This window comes from Hyaena hyaena, unplaced genomic scaffold (genome assembly GCF_003009895.1).
Source record: "Hyaena hyaena isolate Hyena2069 unplaced genomic scaffold, ASM300989v1 scaffold_1976, whole genome shotgun sequence".
NCBI classification, from domain to species: Eukaryota; Metazoa; Chordata; class Mammalia; order Carnivora; family Hyaenidae; genus Hyaena; species Hyaena hyaena.
The window spans coordinates 48190-57290 of NW_024082610.1; positions in this window are offsets into that span (position 1 = coordinate 48190).

Consider the following 9101-nt stretch of genomic DNA (forward strand, 5'->3'; position numbering starts at 1 on the left):
AAGATTCCACCAATAAAACTGCAAGAACTGATCCAGGAATTCAGCAAAATGGAAGGATATAAAATCAATGCACAGAAATAGGTTGCATTCCTATACACCAACAATGAAGCAACGGAAAGAAATCAAGGAATCATTCCCATTTACAATCACGCCCAAACCCATAAAATACCTAGGAATAAACATAACCAAAGAGGTGAAAGATCTATACACTGAAAACTATAGAAAGGTGAAGAAGGAAATTGAAGTAGACACACACAAAAAAGGAAAAATATTCATGCTCCTGGATAGAAAGAACAAATATTGTTAAAATGCCAATACTATCGAAAGCAATCTACATATTCAATGCAATCCCTATCACAATAACACCAGCATTCTTCACAGAGCTAGAACAAACAATCCTAAAATTTGTATGGTACCAGAAAAGACCCTGAATAGCCAAAGCAATCTTGAAAAAGAAAACCAAAGCAGGAAACATCACAATCCCTGATTTCAAGTTGTATTCCAAAGCTGTAATCATCAAGACAGTATGGTACTGGCACAAGAACGGACACTCAGATCAATGGAATAGAATAGAGAATCCAGATATAGACGCAAAAACATATGGCCAACTCATCTTTGACAAAGCAGGAAAAAATATTCAATGGAATAAAGACAGTCTCTTCAGCAAGTGGTGCTGGGAAAATTGGACAGCAACGTGAAGAAAAATGAACTGGATCACTTTCTTACACCATACACAAAAATAAACTCAAAATGGATGAAAGACCTAAGTGTAAGACAGGAAGCCATCAAAATTCTCCAGGAGAAAGCAAGCAAGATCCTCTTTGACCTTGGCCGCAGCAATTTCTTACTCAACACGTCTCCAAAGGCAAGGAAAACAAAAGCAAAAATGAACTATTTGGACATCATCAAAATAAAAACTTCTGCACAGTGAAGGAAACAATCAGCAAAACCAAAGGCAACTGACAGAACAGGAGAAGATATTTGCAAATGACATATCAGATAAAGGATTAGTATCCAAATCTATAAAGAACTTACCAAACTCAACACCCAAAAAAACAAACAATCCAGTGAAGAAATGGGCTAAAAACATGAAGAGACACTTCTCCAAACAAGACATCCATATGGCCAACAGACACATGAAATGATGCTCAACATCACTCATCCTTAGGGAAAAACAAATCAAAACCAAAATGAGATACCACCTCACTCCCATCAGAATGGCTAAAATCAGGGGCGCCTTGGTGGCTTAGTCGGTTAAACGTCAGACTTTCACTTAGGTCATGATCTCGCGGTTTGTGGGTTCGAGCCCCGCGTCAGGCTCTGTGCTGACTGCCAGCTCGGAGCCTGGAGCCTGTTTCAGAGTCTGTGACTCCCTCTCTCTCTGACCCTCCCCTGCTCACGCTGTCTCTCTCTCTCTCTCTCTTAGAAATAAATAAAGCATTAAAAAAAATTAAAAAAAAAAAAGAATGGCTAAAATCAACAAGTCATGCAACAACAGATGCTGGCCAAGGATGTGGAGAAAGAGGATCTCTTTTGTACTACTGGTGGGAATGCAAACTGGTACATCCACTCTGAAACACAGCATGGAGATTCCTCAAAAAATTAAAAATAGAACTATTATATGACCCAGCAATTGCACTACTAGGTATTTATCCTAGGTATTTATACAGGTGTGGTGTTTCAAAGGGACACATGCACCCCAATATTTATAGTAGAGCTATCAACAATAGCCAAATTATGGAAAGAGCCCAAATGTCCATCGACAGACGAATGGATAAAGAAGATGTGGTATATATAATACAATGGAGTACTACTCAGAAATCAAAAAGAATGAAATCTTACCATTTGCAAGTATGTGGATGGAACTAGAGCGTATTATGGTAAGCGAAATTAGTCATTCAGAGAAGGACAAATATCATATGACTTCACTCATATGAGGACTTTAAGATACAAAACAGATTAATATAAGGGTAGGGAAGCAAAAATAATATAAAAACAGGGAAGGGATAAAACATAAGAGACTCTTGGGGCGCCTGGGTGGCTTAGTCGGTTAAGCATCCGACTTTCGCTTAGGTCATGATCTCGCGGTTCGTGGGTTCGAGCCCCGCGTCGGGCTCTGTGCTGACCTTCCGATCGGAGCCTGGAGCCTATTTCAGAGTCTGTATCTCCCTCTCTCTCTGACTCTCCCCTGCTCATGCTGTGTGTCTCTCTCTCTCCTAGAAGTAAATAAAAATATTAAAAACAAACAAACAAACAAACAAAACACAATTGTTTAAAAAAAAAACATAAGAGACTCTTAAATATGGAGAACAAACAGAGGGTTACTGGAGGGGTTGTGGGAAGGGGGATGGGCTAAATGGGTAAGGGGCTTTAAGGAATCTACTCTTGAAATCATTGTCGAACTATCTGCTAATTAACTTGGATGCAAATTTTAAAAGTTAATAAATTTTTTTTTAAATATGCTGGGTGGAAGTACGTACATTGTGATTCCATTTACATGAAGTTCTAGAAGAGAAAAAATTAATCTAAGGTAGAAGAAAATTTAGAACGTAACTTGCTTTTTTGGGACAATGGCAAAGATTGATTCAGAAGGGGTATAAGAGACTTTCTGAGGTACAAATTAATGTTTTATATCTTGATCAGAGTTTGGGTTACACTGGTCTTCTCTTTTACCAAAATTCAGCTAATATACTCTCAAGAGTCATGAATTTCAATGCATGTAAATTTTACTTCCATAGGAAAGAAAACAACTGTAAACAATTAGTGAACTCTAGTTAATTGTATGCTTGCTCAGGGGGAATTGTACTTACTTATTTATTTTGAAATTTATCAAATAAATGAGATGAATTGATGAATAGAAAGAAGATAGACAGATATGCTAAAAGGAAGTGTTTTGAAAGAATCTAAATGGTGGCTATACAAGTGGTAACTTTGATAAGTGTTTTGACTTTAATGTTTATATGAATATTTTCATAATACAATGTTAGGAAAAAAATCAGTAGAAAAAACTGCTACCAAGAATAATAACAATGGTTGCACAGAATGACTTTGACACCACTGATATAAGGTTACCCTAAATACACTGACCCTAAAATATGTTATTCATCACTGTTATACTTTTTAAAAACTATGACGAGGCTATAAATTTTATAATTCCCATATAACTTCTTCTTTTAGAGGTATGAAAATGTAGTCATCATATGCCATTTATCATAAGAACAGAAGGAAAAAACTTGTCATTTGCTGGGCAGTTGCATTTGAATCTAACTGATTTGTATCCAAGTGATTAATTTTAGTGTTATTGTCAACACATGGAGGTCTATTCTAATGTGCTCAGTTCTTCATTTATTTGAGTCTCAATTTTCCCTCTGTAAAAGAATAAGGCAGTTCAGCTCATCTAAGATTTTGACTAGTACTCTTCCTGGCACAGTGCTAAGTGTGAGTATATAAAATGTATGGAATGTGATCTTTCCCTTCACAGAGTTTGCAGGCTAATAGAGTCAATAAAATTCCAGTCAAAATCCCAGAAAGTTATTTTGGGGATATTGAGAAACTGATTCTCAAGTTTATATGGAGAGGCAAAAGACCCAGAAAAGCCAAACAATATTTAAGGAGAGAAACAAAGTTGGAGGACCCATGTTACTCAACTTTATTATGATTTACCATAAAACTACAACAATGAGACAAAATGATATTGGTGAAAGAATAATAGATAAATACATTAATGGAAAAGAATAGTGAGCCCAGAAAAAGACCCACATAAATATAGTCAACTGATAACTAATCTTTGACAAAGGAGTAAAGGCAATGTGATTAAGCAAAGGTAGTCTTTTCAACAAATGGTCCTTGAACACACACATACAAATGTAGACACAGATCTTACACCACAGAAATTAATGCAAAATCATTCCCAGGCCTACATGTAAAAAACAGAACTATAAAAGTCCTAGAAGAAAATGGGAAATTTAGATAACCTTGGCTATGAAGGTGCTTTTTTATATAAAAGATCAAAGACACAATCCATTAAAGAGATAATTGATAAACTGTATTTTATTAAATTAAAATTTTCTGCTCTGCAAAAGACATTGTTAAGAGAATTTAAAAAGCCACAGTCTGGAAGAAAATGTTTGCAAAATAATATGTAATAAAAGACTTTATCCAAAAGATACAGAGCACTCTTAAAATTCAACAACAAGAAAATAATCTTATTTAAAAATGGGCCAACAGTTCTCAGTTTTTGTCAGCATTCAAGAGTCTCTACTGATGGATGTAGGGGGGAAAGGGGATGGGCATGGAGGAGGGCACTCATGGAGATGAGCACTGGGTGTTATGTGGAAACTAATTTGACAATAAACTATTTGTAAAAAAAATAAATAAATAAATAAAATAAAAATGGGCCAAAAGTCTTAAATGGCACCTCATAAGGGAAGATATACAGATGTCAAATGAGCATATGAAAAGATGATCTATGTCATATGTCATCAGGGAAATGCAAATTAAAATAAAAATATAATAACAGTACATATTTATTAGAAGGGCTAAACTTCAGAACACTGACAACACCAAATGCTACTGGGAATTTGGAGCAATAAGAACTCTCATTCATTGCTGGTGGGAGTAAAAACTGGTGTAGACACTTTGTTTTTTGGGTTTTTTTTTCATATATTTTTATTTATTTCTAGGAGAGAGAGAGAGTGTGTGTGAGCAGGGGAGGGTCAAAGAGAGAGGGAGACACAGACTCTGAAATAGGCTCCAGGCTCCGAGCTGGCAGTCAGCACAGAGCCCGACGCGGGGCTCGAACCCACGAACCGCGAGATCATGACCTAAGCGAAAGTCGGACGCTTTAACCGACTAAGCCACCCAGGCGCCCCCGGTGTAGACACTTTGGAAGATAGTTTGACAGTTTCTTCCAAAACTAAACATACTCTTACCATGTGATCCTGCAATCATGCTTGTTAGTATTTACCCAAAGAAGTTGAAAACATGTCTACACAAAAAAACTGCACATACATATTAGTAGCAGCTTTACTCATAATAGCCCAAACTTGGAAGTAAAGAATGTGTTCCTTAGTAGGTTAATGGATAAATAAACTGATACAGTCAGACAATGGAATATTATTTAGTACTAAAAATTAATGAGTATCAAGCTATGAAAAGGCAGAGAGGAAACAGAAATGCACATTACTAAGTGAATGAAGCCAACTTCACATGGCTACATACCATTTGATTCCAACTATATGATGTTCTAAAAAGTGAAACTATGAAGACAGCAAAAAGATTATTGGTTGCCACAGGTTAGTGAGGAAGGAATAAATCAGTAGAGTACGGATGATTTTTAGGGCAGTAAAATTACTCTGTATGACACTATAATGGTGGATACATGTCATTGTACATTTGTCCAAACCCATAGAAAGAACACCAGAGTGAAATCTAACATAAACTATAGACTGTGGGTAATAATGATAATGATGTGTCAGTGTAGGCTTATCTATTGTAACAAATGTACCACTGGGTTGAGGTAGTGCTGAGGGTGGTATTGATAACAATGGAGGCTTATGCATGTCAGGGTGGGAGTATTTAGGAAATACCTCTATTCATTTTTCTATGAACCTAAGAGCCTCTTAAAAATAGTCTATTTCAAAGAGATTTCTGAACTCTTACCCAAGTTTTATTGGATCAGAATTTTTGCTGTGGGGCCCTAGTATCTGCAATTTTTAAAGTACTCTGTGACTCTTGATGATCACTCTGGTTTGCAAATGACAGGCCAAAATTGCAATTGAAGTTAAATGTAATCAATTAGAAATTTTGAAAGGTTCAAGTAAAACTTGTATGAAGAGACTGAGACATGATGAAGGATGATGACTTAAGGAAAATGGATCCCTCAAAATCTCTTTATGCATTGTCATTCATATCTGAGTCATGTCCAATGTGCGTATGCCAAGTGATGTCCTTCTCAAATTACCGATGTTATATAAACAAAAGAAAAAGAGAGAGATGATGTTTGACACTGTTGTTCCATGGACCATACTTTGAGTAGCAAGATCATAGACTGTAAACACAGTGAGGACTGGGCTATCTTCATTTCCAGCTATGTACCTCACACGTCTCATAATTCCTGGCACAGAGTAGGGTCCTCACATTGTGCTTGTTGAATGAATAAATCTCCCCTTCCTCCAAGAGGAATACCCCTGCCTTATTAAGGCCTTTTTGTGTGTTTTCCCTGAAATCTGTGTGCATAGATATGACATGATTTTGCCAGCATTTATAATAGTATATTCAAGTAGAGCTTTTGCTTATTTGTTCCTCCTTTCCTTTCACTAATGATAAATTGCTTGAGGGCAGGGACTATATAATTTTCCACATGCTTCTCAGTACTCAGAACAGTGCTTGGAACATAAAAGGCACTTAGGAAATGTCTGTTAAATAAATAAATGATTTGGAAAGGCAAAACCTGCTTTTTTATCATCCAAAGCTGCAGTTGAGCTTCTGCTGCCATGTACTTCACATATTCTTAGGAGAACGGAAGAAGAGGTACATATTAAAGACAAAAGAGGCGTGGAAGTCTGGGAAGGTACATCCTAGAGCAGAAATTCACAAGCAGCAGCATCGTCATCATCAGATCAGATGCAGGAGCTCAAAGGGCTCGGCAAATGAGGAAATGTCTCCACAGAAGTAGACTCAATACATCAGCAATTGTTATTTTCAACTAGTGCTTTCTGTCATGAAGGATAGCTGCTCTGCCAGGACAGAATTGTTTTGGCCACCTTCAAGGTCATTGTATCTTCCCAGATCTGGCACTGAATCTAGAAGCTGGCAAATCTGGCTTCTTAAAGTGGATTAGGTGGGCCCCACAGAAAGCTTTGTGTCCTGGCTGCCTTCCTGATTCTTATAGCTGAAAGCTCTGATGATGTTTCTCTGAGTACAGCCACCTCTTTTGTCCCTCTTTGGATATGAGTTTAGCCCCCAGGACCTTAGCCTTGTGTATTATTTCAAACACTGTCACTACCTATATCTGCCTTGCAAGATTTTTGTCATCATCACCTTAAGTATATTCTGATAGGAAAGACAGAACTAAACCTATGGCCAAAGTCCAAAATCAGAAATTGACTTATACATAACTGTCAAAAACAAAATCAAGAATGAATGAATGGATTTCTATTGAAAAGCACTGGAGGGGCCCCTCGGTGGCTCAGTCAGTTAAGCGTCGGACTTCAGCTCAGGTCATGATCTTGCAGTCTGTGAGTTTGACCCCCGTGTCAGGCTCTGTGCTGACAGCTCAGAGCCTGGAGCCTGCTTCAGATTCTGTGTCTCCCTCTTTCTCTGCCCCTCCCCTGCTCACACCCTGCCTCTCTCAAAAATAAACACACACACACACACACACACACACACACTTTAAAAAAGAAAAGAAAAGCACTTGAGTAATAATATGAAATTCCACCTCTGTTTTCCTTCTATCAGTTCCTTAAAATTGCTTAAATTCATAACCTTTCATGTAAAAAAAAAAAATGGAGTGCCATTGAAAGGCTATCTAAACCTTGTCCAGAAAAGCAGTGAGCTAATCATTCAAACCAGATGTGATAATTGTCCATGCAGACCCTTCTCCCTTGTCTTAATTTCTATTTGAATTCCATGGGACTTCTTATCTCAAACAAGGTGATTGGATGTAGTTACTGTTTATACAGAGAACAAACAGAAGAGGTAGTGAAATTTCATTTTCAAATCCAGCATAAGAAAATGGCAGATGGTCTGAAATTTTACCTTGAGAGAAGTGGACAGTAGTTAAGAACTACTCTTACTTATTCTATCAGTTACTAGATTTTCATATTTCACTGCTTAATACACTGGCATGATGCAATGCGTAAAGAAGGAAGAACATGGCCAAAGGGACTTGTTGCTATTCTCTCTCTTTACATACACTCACATATGTATATAAATACACAGATATCTGTATCTATCAATCCATCTATATATCTGGGTAAATAAGGGCTATACATGTGTAACTGTATCTGTGCACATATAAACAATCTTGCATTAAATATAGCTATCTAGGGATGGATGGATGGGTGATAGATGACTGATTGATAGATGATAGATGATAGATAGATGATAGATGATAGACAGATAGATAGATAGATGATAGGTAGATAGATAGATAGATAGATAGATAGATAGATAGATAGATAGATAGATGATAGATAATTTTAAACTTACAGCAAAAAAATTTTGTGATGCTAGAATAAGGGATTTTGGTGGGCAAACATCCTAGTAACCTCTACAAGGAAAGCTATCTTATCTGGCGTGTGTCATACTTCATTGTTTTGGACAACTCTTATAGTTTTTCATTTTAACCTCATTTTTAAGTGAAAGGGATATGAATTTAAAAATGACTTCGGAAACTTTCCTGAAATATCCTCTTGAGGAAACCCTTCAGCAGGGGAGTCAGAAACAGGCTCCACCAGAGACCCATGGAACTCAGTGGGGAATACCACTTCAACTCCGTGAGAGGAGCAAGAAACCATTTCAGGCCAGTCTGGGAAGACAAGAATTCTAGACTCTTACTCTCTGTTGGACTTTAGCTGCTCCGTCTGAAAACAAGATGCCCCCAAACCCTCCCAGTCTCCGATCCCCTGCTAAGAACCAGAGCCCTGGGAAGTTAGAATGGGAAACGACTCTCCTTCCCGGAGGAGGGGAGCTGGAGTGGCAGCCACTTGTTCTGCCCCGCCTGGGCGCAGGATCCCACACAGGAGCCAGCCCAGTGCCCGGGCTCCCGCCCAGCCCCTCAGCCCCCGCCCTTCCTCACCCCCACACCCACCCTGCGCGCGAGGGCACTGTCCCCGACACCCGCCCCAGCACCACTTTGCTCTGACGTTCGCTTGCCCAGCTCTGACGATCGCCCCCGCCAGCCGCCCTTATAAAGGGGACTTTAGCCAATACTGGGATCGATCGCCGCCTCGTCCGCGTAGCGCGCCCTCCGCCACGGCGCTCACACTTGTCAACTCCGCGCGCGCCTGGGTTCTGGGAGACCCCCGGCAGGAGCCCGGGCGGCTGGCGCTACTCCTCGTCCCTCGACACCCCTGACCCACCCCCTCCCTCGGCACCCT